Source organism: Dendrobates tinctorius, unplaced genomic scaffold (assembly GCF_039654945.1).
Source record: "Dendrobates tinctorius isolate UK_male_01 unplaced genomic scaffold, ASM3965494v1 ptg000058l, whole genome shotgun sequence".
NCBI lineage: Eukaryota > Metazoa > Chordata > Amphibia > Anura > Dendrobatidae > Dendrobates > Dendrobates tinctorius.
The window spans coordinates 427,102-449,068 of record NW_027361726.1 but is presented as its reverse complement, the minus strand read 5'-3'; the positions used below and the strand labels follow the sequence as shown (position 1 = coordinate 449,068).

The window sequence follows — 21,967 nt, the reverse complement described above, 5'->3', positions numbered from 1 at the left end:
CAGCAGGGGAAAGGGACTGGTAGCAAGTGGTTGGGAGAGAAGATGCAAGGAGCCTGCTTACTTCTTCTTCTGTGACTGGTTCAAAATCAGAGAGTGAGCTAGATGCAGTGGGGGAGGGAGGACAGTGATATATCGGAACAATAAAAAAAAAAAAAGTTGTGAAAACTGTTAGAAACAGATGAAGACGTGATCCACTCGGAGTTGCTCTTCTACATATTCTAAGATATAAGAGAACTGCACTCCTTCGAATCTTCAGCTTTTTTAAGCTTTAAAATTGTGACACCTAGATAGACCTCTCCATGTCCATACGAGACCAGATGCTCGCTTCATGGTTTACACATTCGAAAGAGATTCATCAGATAAAAATTAGAAAACTGCAAGGTCCTTCAACTATTTAGAACTTCGAAGAAGACCCTCTTGGAAAATCTCTACCGTTACCCCGCTCCTGCTGTAAAGTTGGCCGTTGAAGAAGTTGCCTTCTTTCAGGAAGCCCCTAACCATGTTCTGAGGGACACAAAGTTCCACAAAACACAAATTAGAAGATCCTAGGCACAGAGCAGATTTCCGTCCATCTCAAATTCTTCACGTAACATAAAAGGTCTTAATGTACGGAAAGTAATTTCACCATATGTCTCGCGACATCTTAATTGGCTGGTGTAAAAACAAGAACATGACAGGATGAAATGATAAAATACAGCATTGTAATGAAGGAAACCACTGCACTGACATCCAGACAAAGTATCTGAAGACTTCCATGATACACAGCTCTTTGTTCCAATGCAGCTCTGATACCCCAAAGACCTATCTGTAACCACAGGGTTTGTGCACAGCACAATAGGGTAGATCTCCACATTTCCTGTCTCTATCCCATGACCTCTCACATCTATAGGTTCCAAGAAGGAGCTCATTAGGTAAAGTGGATCCTCTAAGCTCAAGGACCGAGTGGGCACAAGGGCATCGGTGCAGCAGACGGGTAATGCACGCAGGACACAGACAGTTAACTGGGGGACTGGAAGTCGCAGACCATCAGGAGACGTCCTGCAGACCACAGACAGCCAGCAGAGATACTTACCAGAGATACTCAATACCAAGACAGAGGTATGAGTCTTGGGAAGCTTTATAGAGGCTTAGGAAGTTCAACACATGGGAGCACACCGTGCTACTTGCAGAAAGTGTAGCGGACTGGGGTGTAGGGAATGGAATCCAGACCCGTTAGAGGTGTGTAACACTAAAGTTGGCGACAAGTTTTGCAAGTAAATATTTTTACAAAAATGTTAAAAAAAAACGACCTAAAATTGCTGCTTAACGGTAGAGAAAGGAATTAAGTTAACATGGGGCAAAATCTCAAGATGAGACACAGCCCTGTAAGGCAATGGAGCTGAGGAAAAAATAAGACTGCTTATAGAATATGTGAAAAATGTTTGACTAGTTGGGGTCCAGCAGCCAAGACACCCACAGAGGTTAACCTTGCATGGACAGTGATGGAGCAGTTGAGCGACTGTCTGTGCTTATATCTTCATTGCAAAGATGGCAGATGCACAAAGTGTGTTTGACCATTTGTGTCACTCCCTTCTGTCTCCTCTGGATACTGCTGCACGTCGCGCCTCCCTTTGGTAATCTACTAATAGCTGCAGACATTGATATAGTACATATTTAGGTATTGCCCTGCCAGGACCTTACTCCCTAAAGACGATGTCATCATAGTAGAACCATATCTTCCACTATTCCTTGATATAGGGGCACCACCATTCCTGCACCATTTTGGCTAGGCTCGGCGGCATCCAATAGGAAGATGAAAGAGCATGATGGATGGAGGGCATTCATAATGACAGACAGGGACATCAGAAGGAGGAGATGTAATCATACAGGCTGGTACACTAAGGAGGACATTGGAAGAGCAGACTGGAGCACCATAAGAGATCGTGCTGGAAATGCCCTTGCTGATATTGAATGGGAACAACTTTGGATTGTCATCTTTGGCTATTGCTCTTATGCGGTTAGAGGTGACAATAAATGGTCTTCTGCCAGTAACAAGTGTCCTCATATGGTTGGTATTGTCATCAGGACTTGTTCAGACTCCAGTCTCACGATCTTTGAGACTTTTATTCTCCAGGATCATTCTCAAATATACAATAGGGGCAAATTGTGATACAATTATGACCATTTTTTGTGGTGTAATAAAGTTTAATAATGATGGGACTTACACATCTGCTATAATCAGATATTGATAAGAAAGCTTTAGGGATTTACTTTACTTCATGTGTAGGGCCCTTCCCAGAAAAGAACTACAAGTCTCACAATGCCACACAAGTGCAGCGGCATTACGGTAATTAGTGCTTTTGTGTCCTGAGCCAAAACTTTTTTTACCCAACATAGTTTAGTAGCGAATACTAGAGAAACTTGATCAAAACCTTCACGATCATTCCACAACCACATTGCTTCTATTAGAATTCTGCTCCCTTGGAAAACTATCCCGTTAACCATATAAAAATGTCCGGAATTTGTTCCAAACTGTGTCTTTTGTTCTTAATGAACAAGTCATCAATTCAGGCAAGTTTCAATATCCCAGATATAGAGAGGGAAACACGGGGGTTTGGATTGAACATATTGGGGCAGCAGCTTCAGAACAGGAAATGACTGACATTCCTGGTGAGTGAGACAGTGTACTCAGCGTTTAGTAATCCAGCAAGCAGCGCCCTGTGGCTACACGACAGCCCGTGCATGTGGAAATAGAGAACACAGCAAACACCAACTAGGCCATTCACATGGGAGGGAGAAATGATAACTGGGCGGCACGGTGGCTCAGTGGTTAGCACTTCATGGCCAGTGACTAAGGTTGATTAGTCCAATATGGTCCCAAGCCGGCTTCTCCCCGACCTGCTTCAGTTGACTGATGGGTCTCTCCTTTTCTTCCTTCCTACCTCTATGACTAAATTGTGACGTCCTCTCACTATCCAGATTCACCACAAAAAGGCTGCGCATTCCCTGCCTCTGCTTTTATACAGGGTATAACATTCCCACCTGATTGGCTGCGCTATATCTTGTCATATGATAGGTACAAAGCATTATAAGGAAGTCCATATGGCCGCGCTTGAGGCCATGTGGGCTTCTTCTGACCTATTCAATTTTTTGCTTTGTGTAAAATGGTGGCGGGCATTTTTTTTTTTTAGACTCACGCTAAACGCAAATTGTCCCAATTTATCTACTTGAAGGACTTGAGCAACTTCAAGAAAATGAGCCGACAGTCAAGCAAGAGGAGGTGATGCTAGGTGTGGAATAGAGCCGGAGTGACAGACGCTTGGGAAATGCTTCCACATACCCAAAGCACTTCAGCCTCATTCGTTTATCCATTCAAACGCCAATTTCTCAAAAATGGAGGATCAGACGGTCATATAAAGGTGTCGCTAGACTGGTCTTTGAAGCAAAGTTTGAGGGGTGTCCGATTCCCTTTAGACTACACAATACCTAGAGGATGCTTCTTTATGAAAAAGAAACAAAAATGAACAACGTATAAAAAGAGCCCACAAAAAAAGGCATTTTTCTATTCACTAGTAGTTAATATCTGGCTGAACTATATATATTTTCTTTTCATACAGATACAGTGTTTGCAAAGCTAAGGTTACCCTTAATAAATCATCCCTTCTGCCATTGTGCATGGGACATTTGTCCTAAAAGGAGCCGCAAAATAGCCCAAAGCGCGTCATGTCGCCTAGTATAAAACATGGTCAGGGGTGAGGGTAAAAAGGAGTCTCTGGAATAGTTGGGAACTACAAGTTCCGTGATGTCTCCACAACCTCGGCCACATGTTTCTCTAGACATAAAAGCCATTCAGACATTTCTCCATACAACAGAATGAAAGGAACAGGAGAATTGAAGGAAAATAGATATTGTGGAGGACAATTCCAATGACCTCCAACTACCCCCATCAGGCACTTTGCATATAAGATGCAGCAAACCAGAAAATGTTTTCCTAAGAAAAGGGCAGTTGTCCTCAATTTGACCTGGGCATTCCCCAGGACCTCGTCCACAGCAGATCAATTACCTCCAGAAAAGCGCCACTTTTCAGTAAGGTCGGCTGCATGCAGAGAGCAGCCTCCTGTCATCATGTTATCCCCCATTATCAGTACAACACCTTATATATTATGCATTATCAGTACCATGTCTGTACAGGCTGATGCCAGCAGCTCTGCCCCATTCACCTCAATTCTACAATACCAGTTCCAACCTGTAGATAGGGGTGGCGCTGTTATTGGAAGAAGCCAGCCATGTTTTTGTACACTACGTTGGGACAACCCCTTTTAAATGAGGACCTTTATCTGTTAGCGACAGCGGAAAGCGGCTACGAAGATATTTGCATGCCTGTTTATTTTTAATGGAGTCTGTGTAATGGTTATTTTCTCTTGCGGAGGGCGTTGCAGGGGTCTTAGGTTTCCATAATAAATTCCCTTCCTTAATTAGCTACATTACATTAATATTCTGGCAATAAGCCCTAATGTCTTGGACTATTATCTCATTATAAAAAAAAGCTATCCCTTTAACACTTAAAGGGATGCAATATTTTTGTTGTTCTGTTCACCACTCATATACTATGTATGAAAATGCACAAAGGACGAGGCGAAGGGGACGGGACAACTGTCTACATACAGAGTGCATAGACTCAGAGCTGTAGTGATCCTGCTAATATGGCGGATGTATGGAACCAGCAGCAGCCTCTAGGATCAGGGGCTAAGCTGCAGCGAAACATTGAGGCCTTTCATACATGGTGTGATGCAGTAACCTCTGTTACAGCTAGGGGGCACTGTGTATGCACTTCAGGATGCGCTTGGAGGTATAGTTATGATGAATTAGGGACTGGCATTATTGTAAATGACCGGTATGTGTCGCAGAGGTTCTCTGCGCTGTAAGCCAAGATGATATGGTTATGCTGGGACTTATAGTTCCACAAGTATTTGTGTATTACTTATAAGGGGGGCTTATAGGGTTAGTCAGAGAGCAGGGCGGGAATTGACTACCCACACATGTACCGCCCATCCATGGGGGTGGTTACAACCATATAATGTGACTGAGGTCTGGTCACATGGTCAGAGTGTGTGTACCTGAATGGTTCAGGGTGCAAGGTCCTGCAAGGTCCTGGAAGGTCTGTGTTGGAAGATCCTGGGAGTAGGATCGGATTCCTGGAGTGCCTATGAAACAATTTTGAAAAAAAACGCAGGACGAATGTTTATTTAAACGAAAGGATGAAATATATCAAAACAATAATGGAATTAAGAAAAATAATAGCTGGCAATACAATTTCATAACATCATACATTCGGAACAATAATGATATTAGGAGGATACTCAATAAATATTGGTATCTATGGAAAAAAAGGTGTATATCTGAAAAAAATTATACCAGAAAAACCTAATATCACGTTCCGTAGGGCACAAACTATAAGAGGCATTATTGCCCCCAGCCACTTAAAACAATTATCACGGGGAGGGGGGACAGAAAATTAATCTAACAAAAAAATGGATAAAATGAATAAAAATAACAAAAAAACTGGTGTTTTGCGATGTAATTCAAAAAAAGTGCTGTTGCTGTAAAATCATAGATCACAATGCGACTGGGATTCACTGTTACAGCACGGGAGAATGTTTCCCAATTACACAGAAATTATCCTGCGACAGCCAATTTGTGGTATATGTTATTACATGTGCCGGTGGCGTTCAATACGTGGGACGTACGACACAGTCCCTGAGAACACGTATGAATGGCCCCAGACACAATGCAAAAAATGGCTTCATGAAACAGAGTTTGTCTCGACACTTATGTTTGAAGCACAACAAACAATTCAACATAAAAGTTACACCAGTTGAGCAAATTCCCGAGAACTGCTCCAGCCGTACTGAGAAATTGAATCGCAAGGAATCCTATTGGATTTTTAAAATGGGGACTTTACATCCGCACGGATTAAATGAAGTCATTGAGTATAAAAAAAATAAAAAATGAATAAATAAAAGTGTTTTCCATAACTCTAATTAGCACTGTTTTTACAATCTATGTGTTTTAAATGGATTTTAGTCACATATAACCGCTTAAATTCGCTATATAATTATATTGTAATTTTATGATATTCATTAAGATATTTTATATATTATCTGTTATAATCTAATTTTATCATGTTTTTAATACATTTATACAATGCATTTGCTTTTACTATCATTATGTCCTCTTGTAAACTAACTTGTTTAGCAGTTCTATAGTGGGTGTGTTAGAAACTCATTTCAGTGGTCCACACCCTATTTAGCATAATACTACTTCTTATAAAGCTATCCACAATGTTCGAACACTTATCACAATATGCCTGAGGAAGACATTTTTATACTTTATATTGTATGTGCTTTTTCAGAAAGAGCAATTATTTGTTGCAGATTTTCCCCCCATTAAATTCTCGTCCTGGGGATCACCTGCTGAGTGGCAGCAAAATCGGCGGGTGCAGAAAAAAAAAAAAAAAATCTACAAAAAAGTAGTCCCAACTTCCAATCTTCTCCAGCTCCTATGGCCACTCTGCCGTTCGTGTGCCGCCACTCTGCCGTTCGTGTGCCGCCACTCTGCCGTTCGTGTGCCGCCACTCTGCCGTTCGTGTGCCGCCACTCTGCCGTTCGTGTGCCGCCACTCTGCCGTTCGTGTGCCGCCACTCTGCCGTTCGTGTGCCGCCACTCTGCCGTTCGTGTGCCGCCACTCTGCCGTTCGTGTGCCGCCAGTGTTTAACATTGCAAAGCATAAAAGAGAAGATTTGTCATTTATCAATCCAGGAAAAACGCTAATGGCAAAAACGGACACACGGACTTTATACTGTTGGTAAAAAATGATATGGACCAAACACTGATGGTAAAAACTAAGGCTATGTGCAGACGCTGCGGATTCACCTGCGGATTTTTCCGTGCGGATCCGCAGGTAAAGTGACCTGTGGTTTTCCTGTAGATTGGCCAGTGGTTTGACACCTGGACAATGGAATGGTGTCAAACCGCCGCGGAATCCACAGAAAGAATTGACATGCTGCGGATTTCAAACCACAGCTTCTCCGCAGGGAAAAATCCGCAGCATGTGCACTGCAGATTTCAAATACCATTGACTAACATGGTACTGTACACTGTCTGTGGAACTGCTGCGGATCCGCAGAGGCCAAATCCGCAGCAGATAAGCAGCAGAATCCGCAGCGTGTGCACATAGCCTGACACATGGACCATACGCTAATGGTAAAAACTGACACACTGACCAAACACTGATGGTGAAAATGGACACAGACCGTATACTGATGACACTGATGGTAAAAACAGACACACGGAAGATTAAAAACGGACACAAAGACGGTACACTGATGACACCGCAAACATTTTTTTGTGTACCATAACCACCAGTGCACAGAAGTGGCGGTGTTTGCAACATCACACATTTATTTTGAAAACGATCTAACAACGCTGAGATTCTGACTAAGGCGAAGCCAACTGCTGACAGGCAGTTTAACCGCAAATGCTGCAGTTTTCGAATGCCTGTTTCCGTCCTCACGGTTTTGCCATTATACAACTAAGTAAGGCGGCCATCGTTCCGTGTGTGCGCTGCGCTTCCAGTGTCTGAGCCCAGGTCCCCTCCGTCCCTCTTGTCACAAACGGCAACAATAACAAATCGATCCTATAGTTACCAGGATGGAAAATGTACAGGCTCGGCTCCGGGACCGGGAACCACAGAGTCATAACGCTGGATGTTAACCACTTCGGGCAGTCACACATTTCTCAAGTGCAAACACATGAAATTTCCTTGTATAATCCAGAAAACACTAAAAAAAATCTGGACTTTGTTGGACAAATTATGGAAGAAAAAAAAAAGAAAAATAACCCAAGGCTGAAATATTGTAACTGCTGCTATACTACAACTCTCAGCATGCCCTGCCAGCCTGCAGACAGATCTTCAGACATGGTAATGCCCACAGGCAGGAATCATACTGACACATGAACAATGCACAAACTCCCAGCGTTACGAGATGTCGGATATTGTCCTGCTCTTCTCCTCTTATTGCAGCTGCACCAGGTATATATGACGCGCGCACACCGTATGCTGCACCGCCAGGTATGTATGACGCACGCACACCGTATGCTGCACCGCCAGGTATGTATGACGCGCGCACACCGTATGCTGCACCGCCAGGTATGTAGGACGCGCGCACACCGTATGCTGCACCGCCAGGTATGTATGACGCGCGCACACCGTATGCTGCACCGCCAGGTATGTAGGACGCGCGCACACCGTATGCTGCACCGCCAGGTATGTATGACGCGCGCACAACGTATGCTGCACCGCCAGGTATGTATGACGCGCGCACACCGTATGCTGCACCGCCAGGTATGTATGACGCGCACACACCGTATGCTGCACCGCCAGGTATGTATGACGCGCGCACACCGTATGCTGCACCGCCAGGTATGTATGACGCGCGCACAACGTATGCTGCACCGCCAGGTATGTATGACGCGCGCACACCGTATGCTGCACCGCCAGGTATGTATGACGCGCGCACACCGTATGCTGCACCGCCAGGTATGTATGACGCGCGCACACCGTATGCTGCACCGCCAGGTATGTATGACGCGCGCACACCGTATGCTGCACCGCCAGGTATGTATGACGCGCGCACAACGTATGCTGCACCGCCAGGTATGTATGACGCGCGCACAACGTATGCTGCACCGCCAGGTATGTATGACGCGCGCACAACGTATGCTGCACCGCCAGGTATGTATGACGCGCGCACAACGTATGCTGCACCGCCAGGTATGTATGACGGGCGCACACCGTATGCTGCACCGCCAGGTATGTATGACGGGCGCACACCGTATGCTGCACCCCCAGGTATGTATGACGGGCGCACACCGTATGCTGCACCCCCAGGTATGTATGACGGGCGCACACCGTATGCTGCACCGCCAGGTATGTATGACGGGCGCACACCGTATGCTGCACCCCCAGGTATGTATGACGCGCGCACACCGTATGCTGCACCGCCTGGTATGTATGACGCGCGTACACCGTATGCTGCACCCCCAGGTATGTATGACGCGCGTACACCGTATGCTGCACCCCCAGGTATGCATGACGCGCGCACACCGTATGCTGCACCGCCAGGTATGCATGACGCGCGCACACAGTATGCTGCACCGCCAGGTATGCATGACGCGCGCACACCGTATGCTGCACCGCCAGGTATGCATGATGGGCGCACACCGTATGCTGCACCGCCAGGTATGCATGACGGGCGCACACCGTATGCTGCACCGCCAGGTATGTATGACGGGCGCACACCGTATGCTGCACCCCCAGGTATGTATGACGCGCGCACACCGTATGCTGCACCACCAGGTATGTATGACGGGCGCACACCGTATGCTGCACCCCCAGGTATGTATGACGCGCGCACACCGTATGCTGCACCGCCAGGTATGTATGACGCGCGCACACCGTATGCTGCACCGCCAGGTATGTATGACGCGCGCACACCGTATGCTGCACCGCCTGGTATGTATGACGCGCGTACACCGTATGCTGCACCCCCAGGTATGTATGACGCGCGTACACCGTATGCTGCACCGCCTGGTATGTATGACGCGCGCACACCGTATGCTGCACCGCCAGGTATGCATGACGCGCGCACACAGTATGCTGCACCGCCAGGTATGCATGACGCGCGCACACAGTATGCTGCACCGCCAGGTATGCATGACGCGCGCACACAGTATGCTGCACCGCCAGGTATGCATGACGCGCGCACACAGTATGCTGCACCGCCAGGTATGCATGACGCGCGCACACAGTATGCTGCACCGCCAGGTATGCATGACGCGCGCACACAGTATGCTGCACCGCCAGGTATGCATGACGCGCGCACACAGTATGCTGCACCGCCAGGTATGCATGACGCGCGCACACCGTATGCTGCACCGCCAGATATGCATGACGCGCGCACACCGTATGCTGCACCGCCAGGTATGCATGACGCGCGCACACCGTATGCTGCACCGCCAGATATGTATGACGCGCGCACACCGTATGCTGCACCACCAGGTATGTATGACGCGTGCACGCCGTATGCTGCACCCCCAGGTACAGTGCCTACAAGTAGTATTCAACCCCCTGCAGATTTAGCAGGTTTGATAAGATGCAAATAAGTTAGAGCCTTCAAACTTCACACAAGAGCAGGATTTATTAACAGATGCATAAATCTTACAAACCAAAAAGTTATGTTGCTCAGTTAAATTTTAATAAATTTTAAACATAAAAGTGTGGGTCAATTATTATTCAACCCCTAGGTTTAATATTTTGTGGAATAACCCTTGTTTGCAATTACAGCTAATAATCGTCTTTTATAAGACCTGATCAGGCCGGCACAGGTCTCTGGAGTTATCTTGGCCCACTCCTCCATGCAGAACTTCTCCAAGTTATCTAGGTTCTTTGGGTGTCTCATGTGGACTTTAATCTTGAGCTCCTTCCACAAGTTTTCAATTGGGTTAAGGTCAGGAGACTGACTAGGCCACTCCAACACCTTGATTTTTTTCCCTCTTGAACCAGGCCTTGGTTTTCTTGGCTGTGTGCTTTGGGTCGTTGTCTTGTTGGAAGATGAAATGACGACCCATCTTAAGATCCTTGATGGAGGAGCGGAGGTTCTTGGCCAAAATCTCCAGGTAGGCCGTGCTATCCATCTTCCCATGGATGCGGACCAGATGGCCAGGCCCCTTGGCTGAGAAATAGCCCCACAGCATGATGCTGCCACCACCATGCTTGACTGTAGGGATGGTATTCTTGGGGTCGTATGCAGTGCCATCCAGTCTCCAAACGTCACGTGTGTGGTTGGCACTAAAGATCTCGATCTTGGTCTCATCAGACCAGAGAACCTTGAACCAGTCAGTCTCAGAGTCCTCCAAGTGATCATGAGTAAACTGTAGACGAGCCTTGACATGACGCTTTGAAAGTAAAGGTACCTTACGGGCTCGTCTGGAACGGAGACCATTGCGGTGGAGTACGTTACTTATGGTATTGACTGAAACCAATGTCCCCACTGCCATGAGATCTTCCCGGAGCTCCTTCCTTGTTGTCCTTGGGTTAGCCTTGACTCTTCGGACAAGCCTGGCCTCGGCACGGGAGGAAACTTTCAAAGGCTGTCCAGGCCGTGGAAGGCTAACAGTAGTTCCATAAGCCTTCCACTTCCGGATGATGCTCCCAACAGTGGAGACAGGTAGGCCCAACTCCTTGGAAAGGGTTTTGTACCCCTTGCCAGCCTTGTGACCCTCCATGATCTTGTCTCTGATGGCCTTGGAATGCTCCTTTGTCTTTCCCATGTTGACCATGTATGAGTGCTGTTCACAAGTTTGGGGAGGGTCTTAAATAGTAAGAAAAGGCTGGAAAAAGAGATAATTAATCCAAACATGTGAAGCTCATTGTTCTTTGTGCCTGAAATACTTCTTAATACTTTAGGGGAACCAAACAGAATTCTGGTGGTTTGAGGGGTTGAATAATAAATGACCCTCTGAATAAACTTTTCACAATTTAAAAAAAAATTAAACAAAGAAATAACATTCTTTTTTGCTGCAGTGCATTTCACACTTCCAGGCTGATCTACAGTCCAAATGTCACAATGCCAAGTTAATTCCGAATGTGTAAACCTGCTAAATCTGCAGGGGGTTGAATACTACTTGTAGGCACTGTATGTATGATGGGGTCACAACGTGTGCTGCACCGCCAGGTATGTATGACAGGCGCACACAATATGCTGCACCGCCAGGTATGTATGATGGGCGCACAACGTGTGCTGCACCACCAGGTATGTATGACGGGTGCACACCGTATGATGTGCGTACACCGTATGCTGCACTGCCAGGGGTAAGGCGGGCACACACTGAGTGATGCACCAACAGGTATGTATGATGGGCATCAACAAGTATGTATGGTGGGCACACAGTGGGTGCTGCACCAAGAGCACACTGCCCAGCGGCATGGAGCAAACCCACAATTACTGCTTATGCAAAACTGAATAGGAAGACATCATTTAATTTACGCTAGGCCTGGCAATGTGCTGAAAATCTGGTATTGCACTGCAGATGGAGCAGAGCTGAAGTTGTCATCTGGCACAAATGCAAGTTCACAACATCGATCAAAGGGCATAATTCTATATTTTGAATCTAAGCGTGGCGGATCCAGAAATGAGCCACATACACAACATGCCACTTTGTAACACAATGGAAATCCAGGGATACTCTACACTATAAGAGTATAGGCACAAAGAGCTAAATGACAAATCCAGCTCTGCAACATCTGTATGAGCCCAGCACACAGTGCTGTGTAACATGCCGGACATCCAATGTTGGTGGAAAATGTGGAATTTTTCATTTGGTGCATGATGAAAAAGATAAACAGCCTCAGCCCTGCTACATCTGTATATACCGATGGCAATCATGGAAATTGTCAACACCTGGGTCGGTGTATCACAGGGGTGCATAAAATGTACAATACAAAATAATATTGGGTGAGGGGTGCATAAACTAATGCATTGAACACACTGCATTGTGACAATCTAGTTTATCGTGTCCTACAATTCATCACGATATGACAGATCCAGCTCTGCTACATCTCCATAAATGCGATGTAGTAATGTACAATCATGTATTTGTCATAGGGGAGCATAGACTAATGCACATTACATGCAGAGTTACTGCACGCAAGGGAAGTCAGGCACTTACTTCAGTCCTGGCAGGAGCTGGATGGCTGCCTGTCCGCCTACAGACTCATCGGAGCAGCCAGCAGAGGTTCACACCAAGGAGAAGAGAAAGTTGGAGTGAGGCAGAGCCTGAGCCTCCCGACCCGCTGAGCCTCCGGATCCGCTGCCTGAGCCTCCCGACCCGCTGCCTGAGCCTCCGGATCCGCTGCCTGAGCCTTCCGACCCGCTGCCTGAGCCTCCGGATCCGCTGCCTGAGCCTCCCGACCCCCAGAGCCTCCGGATCCGCTGAGCCTCCCGATCGCTGCCTGAACCGGTGTGAGCACTTCCACACTCCCAGATCCTCCCTCCCCCATTTCCTCCCTCCCAGATCTCAGCTCTGGAATGAAAGCATTACTATTGCTGCTCTGATGATGATGTTGATGATTTTTTTCTTCCACTCCTTTTTTTTGTACTTGCTTTATTAGGAAGGAACAAACACCCAGAAGGACTGAAAAAGAAACTTCTACCTTTTGAACAATAACAATGTATCATTCGCTCCCATGTTTGTCACTCAGGGGGATAAAAGATAATAAAAAAACAGAAATTAACTGATAGAATGAGCAGTATTTCAGGATTGGATTTGTTACGTTTTTAAAGGGATTATCCAGGAATATTTAATTTTTTGCTGTGGGCTCAGAACAATCGCAGACCGTTCCTGAGGGCAATTCAGCGGCTTCCACTTACGTCACATCGACAGAGCCGCTCTGTTGATGGGTGTGATTGCTGACGTCATGTGTCTGTGGATGTCAGGCCCTCAGACCATCCTCAAGGAGTCGGTTTCTAACCATTTGTGCAGACACATGCACATTTGTGGCCTGCTGGTGGTCATTTTGCAAGGCTCTGGTTGTGCTCCTCGTGTTCTTCCTTACACAAAGGCAGAGGTAGTGGTCCTGCAGCTGGGTTGTTGCCCTCCTATAGCCCCCTCCACGTCTAATGGTGTACTGGCCTGTCTCCTGGTAGCGCCTCCAGCCTCTGGACAATGCGCTGACAGACACAGCAATCCTTCTTGTCACAGCTCACATTGATGTGCCATCCCGGATGAGCTACACTACCTCAGCCACTTGTGTGGGTTGTAGAGTCTGTCTCAAACTACCACAAGTGTGAAAGCACCACCAACATTCAAAAGAGACAAAAACATCAGCCAGAAAGCATTGATACTGAGATGTGGTCTGTGGTCCCACCTGCAGAACCACTCCTTTATTGAGGGTGTCTCGATAATTGCCAATAATTTCCATCTGTTGTCTATTCCATTTGCACAACAACATGTGAAATTGATTGTCAATCAGTGTTGCTTCCTAAGTGGACAGTTTGATTTCACAAAAGATTGATTTACTTGGAGTTATATTCTGTTGTTTAAGTGTTCCCAGGGGCGTAACTACCGGGGTAGCAGCCGGAGCGGTTGATTTGGGGCCCGGCGCCCGGGTTCCCTGCTCCGATCGGCGCTACCCGGTAGTGCAATTTAATTACCCCAACCACCGGTCCGCGGCCCAGCACCGGGCTGCAGCAGTGCTCTTGCCGGTCCGCGGACATAAGGGGAGCCGGCGGCTGTGTAGCAGCTGATACCCTGCATAGCGGTCCCTGTCGGTGCGGCAGCTTCATCCAGATTCCATCGCTGAGCTGTCAAGTGTACCGCTCATGTAAGGTCATGAATATGGACGCCACTCCTCTCCCATAGGCGTGGCGTCCATATTCATGCACCTTAATGAGCGGTAGCACGTGACCGCTCCGCACAGGAAGAAGCTGAAGCGCCGCGAGATGCAGGGAGGGAAGTTCAGCGACGTGAGGGTAAGTATGATGGGGGAGCCGAGCGGAGCCATATATACAAGGGAAGCCGGGAGAGTGGAAGCAGAGCCATATAAACAAGGGAGGGAGAGTGGGAGCGGAGCCATATATACAAGGGAGGGAGAGTGGGAGCGGAGCCATATATACAGGGGAGGGAGAGTGGGAGCGGAGCCATAAATACAAGGGAGGGAGAGTGGGAGCGGAGCCATATATACAAGGGAGGGAGAGTGGGAGCGGAGCCATATATACAGGGGAGGGAGAATGGGAGCGGAGCCATATATACAAGGGAGGGAGAGTGGGAGCAGAGCCATATATACAGGGGAGGGAGAGTGGGAGTGGAGCCATATATACAGGGGAGGGAGAGTGGGAGCAGAGCCATATATACAGGGGAGGGAGAGTGGGAACGGAGCCATATATACAGGGGAGGGAGAGTGGGAGCAGAGCCATATATACAGGGGAGGGAGAGTGGGAGCGGAGCCATATATACAGGGGAGGGAGAATGGGAGCGGAGCCATATATACAAGGGAGGGAGAGTGGAAGCAGAGCCATATATACAAGGGAGGGAGAATGGGAGCAGAGCCATATATACAAGGGAGGGAGAATGGGAGCAGAGCCATATATACAAGGGAGGGAGAGTGGGAGCGGAGCCATATATACAGGGGAGGGAGAGTGGGAGCAGAGCCATATATACAAGGGAGGGAGAGTGGGAGCAGAGCCATATATACAAGGGAGGGACAGTGGGAGCAGAGCCATATATACAAGGGAGGGAGAGTGGGAGCAGAGCCATATATACAAGGGAGGGAGAGTGGGAGCAGAGCCATATATACAAGGGAGGGAGAGTGGAAGCAGAGCCATATATACAGGATGGGAGAGTGGGAGCAGTGCCATGTATACAGGATGGGAGAGTGGGAGCAGAGCCATGTATACCGGATGGGAGGGTGGGAGTAGAGCCATGAATACAGGAAGGGAGGGTGGGAGCAGAGCCATGAATACAGGAAGGGAGGGTGGGAGCAGAGCCATGTATAGAGGATGGGAGCAGAGACATGTATACAGGATGGGAGAATGGGAGTAGAGCCATGTGTACAGGATGGGAGCTGAGCCATGTATACAGGATGGGAGAGTGGGAGCAGAGCCATGTATACAGGATGGGTGAGTGGGAGTAGAGCCATGTATACAGGATGGGAGAATGGGAGTAGAGCCATGTATACAAGGATGGGAAGATGGGAGCAGAGACATGTATACAGGATGGGAGAGTGGGAGCAGAGCCATGCATACAGGATGGGAGAGTGGGAGCAGAGTCATGCATACAGGATGGGAGAGTGGGAGCAGAGCCATGTATACAGGATGGGAGATTGGGAGCAGAGCCATGTATACAGGATGGGAGAGTGGAAGCAAAGCCATGTATACAGGATGGGAGAGTGGGAGCAGAGCCATGTATACAGGATGGGAGAGTGGGAGCAGAGCCATGCATACAAGGATGGGAGGGTGGGAGCAGAGCCATGCATACAAGGATGGGAGGGTGGGAGCGGAGCCATGCATACAGGATGGGAGAGTGGGAGCAGAGCCATGCATACAGGATGGGAGAGTGGGAGCAGAGCCATGTATACAGGATGGGAGAGTGGGAGCAGAGCCATGTATACAGGATGGGAGGGTGGGAGCGGAGCCATGTATACAGGATGGGAGCAGAGCCATGTATACAGGATGGGAGAATGGGAGCAGAGCCATGTATACAAGGATGGGAGGATGGGAGCAGAGCCATGTATACAAGGATGGGACAGGGGAGCCATGCATACAACAGGGGGAGCCACACAGAGCTGGACAGGACGGGGGGAAAAACACATACATTTTCTGATGAATAGAAAATAATCAGCATGTACAGTACTCCAGTACAATTTTTCTTACGTGCTCAATGCTCCATTTCCTTGTAGGTTCCAATCATCATTAGCAGTGACGGTCATCAGTAGAGGTAGCCCAGTGCTCCCACTGAAACAGAGAAACAAGCCAGGTGCTCCCACTCATTCAAAACCTATGGTGAGTTGAGTCACATTATAAATGTTATAATTAAATGATAAGTATGCACTGCTAAACTACAACCGCGTCCATAGCCACGCCCCCCTTATGACCAAAGCCCCGCCCCTGTCACACCACCATCCCCGCCCTGCCGGGCCATGGAAGAATGGTCTTGCTTGAAGCCGGTCCCTGGTGCAAAAAAGGTTGGGGACCAGTGGTGTAGGGGATCCGGGGCCCCGGCGGAAAAAAATGTACAGTATGATTTTGCAGACTACGCTGCATTTCTGTACCTGCTGTGCGGAGCGAAGCACATATTGGGCCCGCCTCCCTGACTGCAGCCAGTCACAGAGTGTATTGCTTCAGACTAGTTCAGTCCCGCCCCTTCCCTGAGCCCTCGCTGTCTATTAGCTCTCTGCAGAGCTGCCTTCCACATGGACCTCTGGGAAATGTAGTTCCTGGAGAGGTGTGTCTTTGAGGGTGTGTGTCTTTCAGGGGGCCCCATTTAAAAGTTTGCTATGGGGCCCAATCAGTTCTAGTTACGCCCCTGAGTGTTCCCCTTATTTTTTGAGCAGTATATTCAAACACTGATTTCTCAGTAACGAAGGAACGGACCGGCCATGTAAAGGTGTTGCTGAGCTTGTCTTTTAGAGAGCTACATGCACATAGAAATAGGGTGGTGGATGAAATCCTGCTGACAGATCTCCTTTAAAGGCTGTGTATACGTTCACAGATATTATTTTTGTTTTGTCCCATTGCATCTAAAGTGAAAAAGGAAGCAACACTGTTAATGGTTTGGAATGAAAAAATCTCTTCTTTTCTAGTCAAAGTGTTATGAATGAGTCACCGGAGGAGCAAAAAACAAAAATGCAAGCTAAGTCCAGAAAACCGGAGAGGTTGGTAGCTAGCGGATTGCAGACCCCTGATCCTATTCACAACAACTAACAGTAGCCGTGGAGCGTTCCTACGGTGGTCCTAGATGCCTCTTCACAGCCAGAAAACGAAATAAGCCTAAAGAAAGGGGAAATCTAAACTGCCCCAGAGCAGACCCCAAAGCAATAGACAGCCCCCAACATGTATTGTCGGTGAAAACAGATGAAAACACAAACACAGACAGAAATACAGGCAGAGCAAACGATGGGGCCCAACTAACTAGATAGGAAAGGACAGAAAAGATGCTGGCTGCAATCCGCAAAAACCCTACCAAAAATGTCCCAACACGTCTGATAGGAAAAACGGCCCTGAAGTCACTAGACTTCAAAATCCCTATATCAGCACTCCGATATATTCTGAAGACAGAGCAAAAGAGATTTAACCGATCAGGGACTAAAATGGAAATTCAGCAGAACCCCCTGCCGGGGCTGGCAGAACACAAAACTAAGCAAATCAGACAAAATCTCATGGAACAATAACAGAGCAAAACTTAGCTTTAGAAGACAGGAACTGAACTGGAGGCCAGAGCTCAGAGCAGAGAAATCACCAGCAACCCTACAGGGCGTCGGCTGCCTTATAACCACTCAGAGATTCCGGATGTCCAATCGCAATCCACCTGTTCAGGTGACAGGTTTCTCCCATTCAAATCAGTTTCACCACCTCCTTTCACCAGCAGAGGGAGTTCATCGGACATCAAAGGTGAACGAGAAAATGAGCACACAACACAAAGTCCTTGTGCATAGAAATGGGAGGAAAGGTGTACATGACTGCAGGATCAGACTACACAGGATTCGTTCATAGTCTGTAACCATGGAGAGCTGAGCAGGAGGCTTGTGAACCTGTGCAGCTTATACACAGCAGCCAGTGTATGCAGAGCAGCAGTGTAAAGCATGGGGGACAGTATAGCACCCTGATTTCTGGCTTCAGACTTTAATTTGAATGTTATATATTTATGTTTACAAATATCTGAGATACAGAAAGTAAATGTTTACACAAAACATTATTACTATTTGTACAGATTTCACTATTGAAAATAGAGCTATAATCGAACCAAGTGTGACCCAGAAAAGAGCAAATCCATCTCCAGGAAATGTAACATCATAGCAATGTAGCAGAAGTCGCAGTCCGTCGTTTTCACACTGAGTTATCAGGTCGCCCTGCAAAGTTATGACATCCTTCTAGATTTAGATCTCTGCTACAACTGCAGTAAAAAAAAGAAATCTTCCTTCTCCCCTGTGACACTTTGTGGCAGCAGATTTCAGCTGTGATTCTTGGACAGGAGAACAATGTCTCCTCTCCCTCCTAGAAATACTTGGGTAATTCCACACATGCCAGTGATTCTTATCAACCACACGTGGGATGTGACCATCAGTAATGGAGCTGAAGTCTCCCCAGGGTGCTAACAATTAATAACTGCAGTCTTGGGGGGCATGGAGACTTATAGACGACCAGTCTATCATCTCTAATCATTGTCTGAAATTCTAGGGCAAATCGCAACATGAATAAAGTGCAAAGTGCAGGGCTGGTGTTTGGCTTCCAAAACTTCAAGGGCTAATAATTACTGCGGTCCAGCCACTAAATCTAATATCTAAAAATGAACTAATAAACTAGGAGACTCAAGGACGGTCCAAGACCTTGCAGCCGCTAATGTAAAGTTGGCTTCTCTGGCAGCACCCACGAGTGCAAACTTGCAAATAATTTTGTTTTTTGAAGGCTTGTCTCGCGAACCAGGGAATGACTTGATCACATTTCTGGTTAATCTGCCTAGACAAGGGTGATTAGGTAAAATTATCCCACAATTTTGGACTCATGACAGCACATTAAAGGGGTGGTCTCATTTTCTTTCTTCGGGAGCGCATAACGCCCCAAGTTCCTGATTGCGCGCTCCTGATTTTTGACACTTCGTGTGTTGGCAAGGCGGCATCACTTACGCTCTCCTACACAGCGATCCACATGGATTAAGTGAAGCAAAGACCTTGTAAGTGCTGCACTCCTTGCCTAGGTGAGCGACCAACACTGACCGGCCACCTCTGCAGCCTGTAACTAAGGCTCTTGGCAGTAAACTAAATTAAAAACCTCTCCGTTCTTGAGATTTTTTTAATAAGAGGTAAATTGCAAAGTTGTTTGTTTTAACAAGAAAATTGTAATTATATCCACTTATGAAGACGAGAAAACCCCTTTAACTGAAATGTATCAAAACTGTTGCAAGGTTAAAGATGATCAGTTCTGTGGAGGAGCCCAGTTCATTCAGCCAATACTCAAAATCGTAAAGCCATTTTACATTCACTGAGTTTGAACAGATCAGAAAAAAGCTTTGGGGAAAATTGATTGCATGGTTACCTTTTTTCTGATGGAACAGATTGTAGTGGGAGTTATGTTGTCTCTCCGCAACCTTCAGACCCAAACAAACACGAGTACCCTCATTCTAATTAATCCTTCCATTCTCCACACAAAACAATGACGGAAGCTTATTATTAGTCTTGCGAATTGAAATAGCATGCGACACTGAGCTCATGGGGGAATTATGGCAGGGCCTTAAGACCGACCGTGAGTTCCTGGAATTCTTTCAGGTCTTCTTATAGAGTATGGGCAGTACACGTGAGATAAAAGCAAAGCTGCTAACTTTTAAGAAATAACAGAGGAAACTCTTAAAGGGGTTGTCCAGAATTTTAACACTGATGACCTATCCTTAGGCGCGGTTATTAATGTTTGATCCCTGGCAGTGCGACCCCCGGCACCCTTGCCGATCAGCTGTTCCCGCTGTCGGCAGAGGCTGGAACTGATCAGTTATGGAGCTGCTCTTTCTACTGATAGTGGCTGCGGCCACGTACTGCACCCTATTGATTGGAATAGGGGATGCATGTGCAGTACCCAGCCGCGGCCACTAGTCAACGCCTGCAGCTCCATAACTGGTCAAAACAAAAAATAAGCAAACGTGAATTTCAGAGCTCCATAACTGAGCAGTTCCAGCCACCGCTAACACCGGGAACAGCTTATGGGTGGGGTTGCCAGATGTTGCACCCCCAAACAGACATTGATGACCTATCCTAAGCTGTGAGGCACCAAAAAGAGCTAAGATACTTACCTCAAAATCAGGACTTTGTCTGAGCAGCCCCCGTAAGAGTACAAGTCTAGGACTGCCGGAACGAGGGGAGATGGATATAGGAATGGATGCATCGCCCCAAATCCCCTTTCCCCAAGTTATTATCTTGTGGAGATACTGAAGTAGGGTCACTACTGAATTCAGTCTGTAAAATTCTTATGTACACTCAGGATATGTGGTCGCAGGGTACACACACAGTAGATTCACAATTTTGGGATATACAGTATTGTGGTTGTGATTGTCCCCCACTGCAGAGAAAATTCATAAATTGTGTGGTGCTGCAAATTTTAAATCAACAGTATGAAACATTTTTTCTACAAATTTTCATTCTCACGATGCAAAAGTTGAAATCTATTCTATTATTTCTAAACACTGTTTTTCGGTGATTACTTTGTATCCCCGTTCATACTGCACCCACACACACACAAATGATACACCTTTTGAAAGGTAAACTTGCCCACTTCAGCAAGAAAATAATCACATCCACAATTTGATCACAAAATACAGTTTAACATTAATTTTCATAAACCTGCTGTAAGGAAAAATGACCTGCAGGTGGCACAGTACCCCAAAAGCACACTACCAAACCATTTATAAACATGCACTCCTTTTTGGTGATTACTTCGCCCCACACACATACATGATACACCATTTGAAAGGTAAACTTGCTCCCTTCAGCAAGAAAACACCCAACAAACCACACATTTACAATTTTATTACTAAATACAGTTTAAACATTCATTTTCATAAACCTGCAGAAAGACACAATGACCTTCGGGTGCCACCTCAACCGGAAAACATTTTTTGGCCTCTACTTATCAAACCAATTTATTGTTTTACCAATCTACATATACAGTCATGGCCAAAAGTATTGACACCCCTGCAATTCTGTCAGATAATATTCAGTTTCTTCCTGAAAATGATTGCAAACACAAATTCTTTGGTATTATTATCTTCATTTAATTTGTCTTAAATGAAAAAACTCAAAAGAGAATGAAGCAAAAAGCAAAACATTGATCAATTCACACAAAACTCCAAAAATGGGCCGGACAAAAGTATTGGCACCCTGAGCCTAATACTTGGTTGCACAACCTTTAGCCAAAATAACTGCGACCAACCGCTTCCGGTAACCATCAATGAGTTTCTTACAATGCTCTACTGGAATTTTGGACCATTCTTCTTTGGCAAACTACTCCAGGTCCCTGATATTTGAAGGGTGCCTTCTTCAAACTGCCATTTTTAGATCTCTCCAAAGGTGTTCTATGGGATTCAGGTCTGGACTCATTGCCGGCCACCTTAGAAGTCTCCAGTGCTTTCTCTCAAACCATTTTCTAGTGCTTTTTGAAGTGTGTTTTGGG

The 21,967-nt window shown here is 46.7% G+C and overlaps 1 protein-coding gene and 1 long non-coding RNA gene across 3 annotated transcripts in view; one reads left to right on the top strand and one right to left on the bottom strand.

Annotated features, from left to right (window-relative positions):
* The window catches only part of FRMD6 (FERM domain containing 6), a 69,632-nt gene extending 56,521 nt beyond the window's left edge, over nucleotides 1-13,111 (bottom strand). The window contains exons 1-2 of one of the 2 annotated variants that reach the window (XM_073577905.1): nucleotides 12,768-13,111; nucleotides 5,097-5,183 (exon numbers count right to left, since the gene is read on the bottom strand). The gene's annotated coding sequence lies outside the window, so the exon portion shown is untranslated. The remainder of the gene's footprint in view (nucleotides 1-5,096; nucleotides 5,184-12,767) is intronic. The other variant, XM_073577906.1, reaches the window with a different exon arrangement.
* Nucleotides 12,921-13,339, top strand: LOC141092051 (uncharacterized). Its single transcript, XR_012232673.1, has 2 exons — nucleotides 12,921-13,058; nucleotides 13,210-13,339. It is a non-coding gene; the product is annotated as an uncharacterized lncRNA (long non-coding RNA).
* The last annotated feature ends 8,628 nt before the right edge of the window (nucleotides 13,340-21,967 follow it).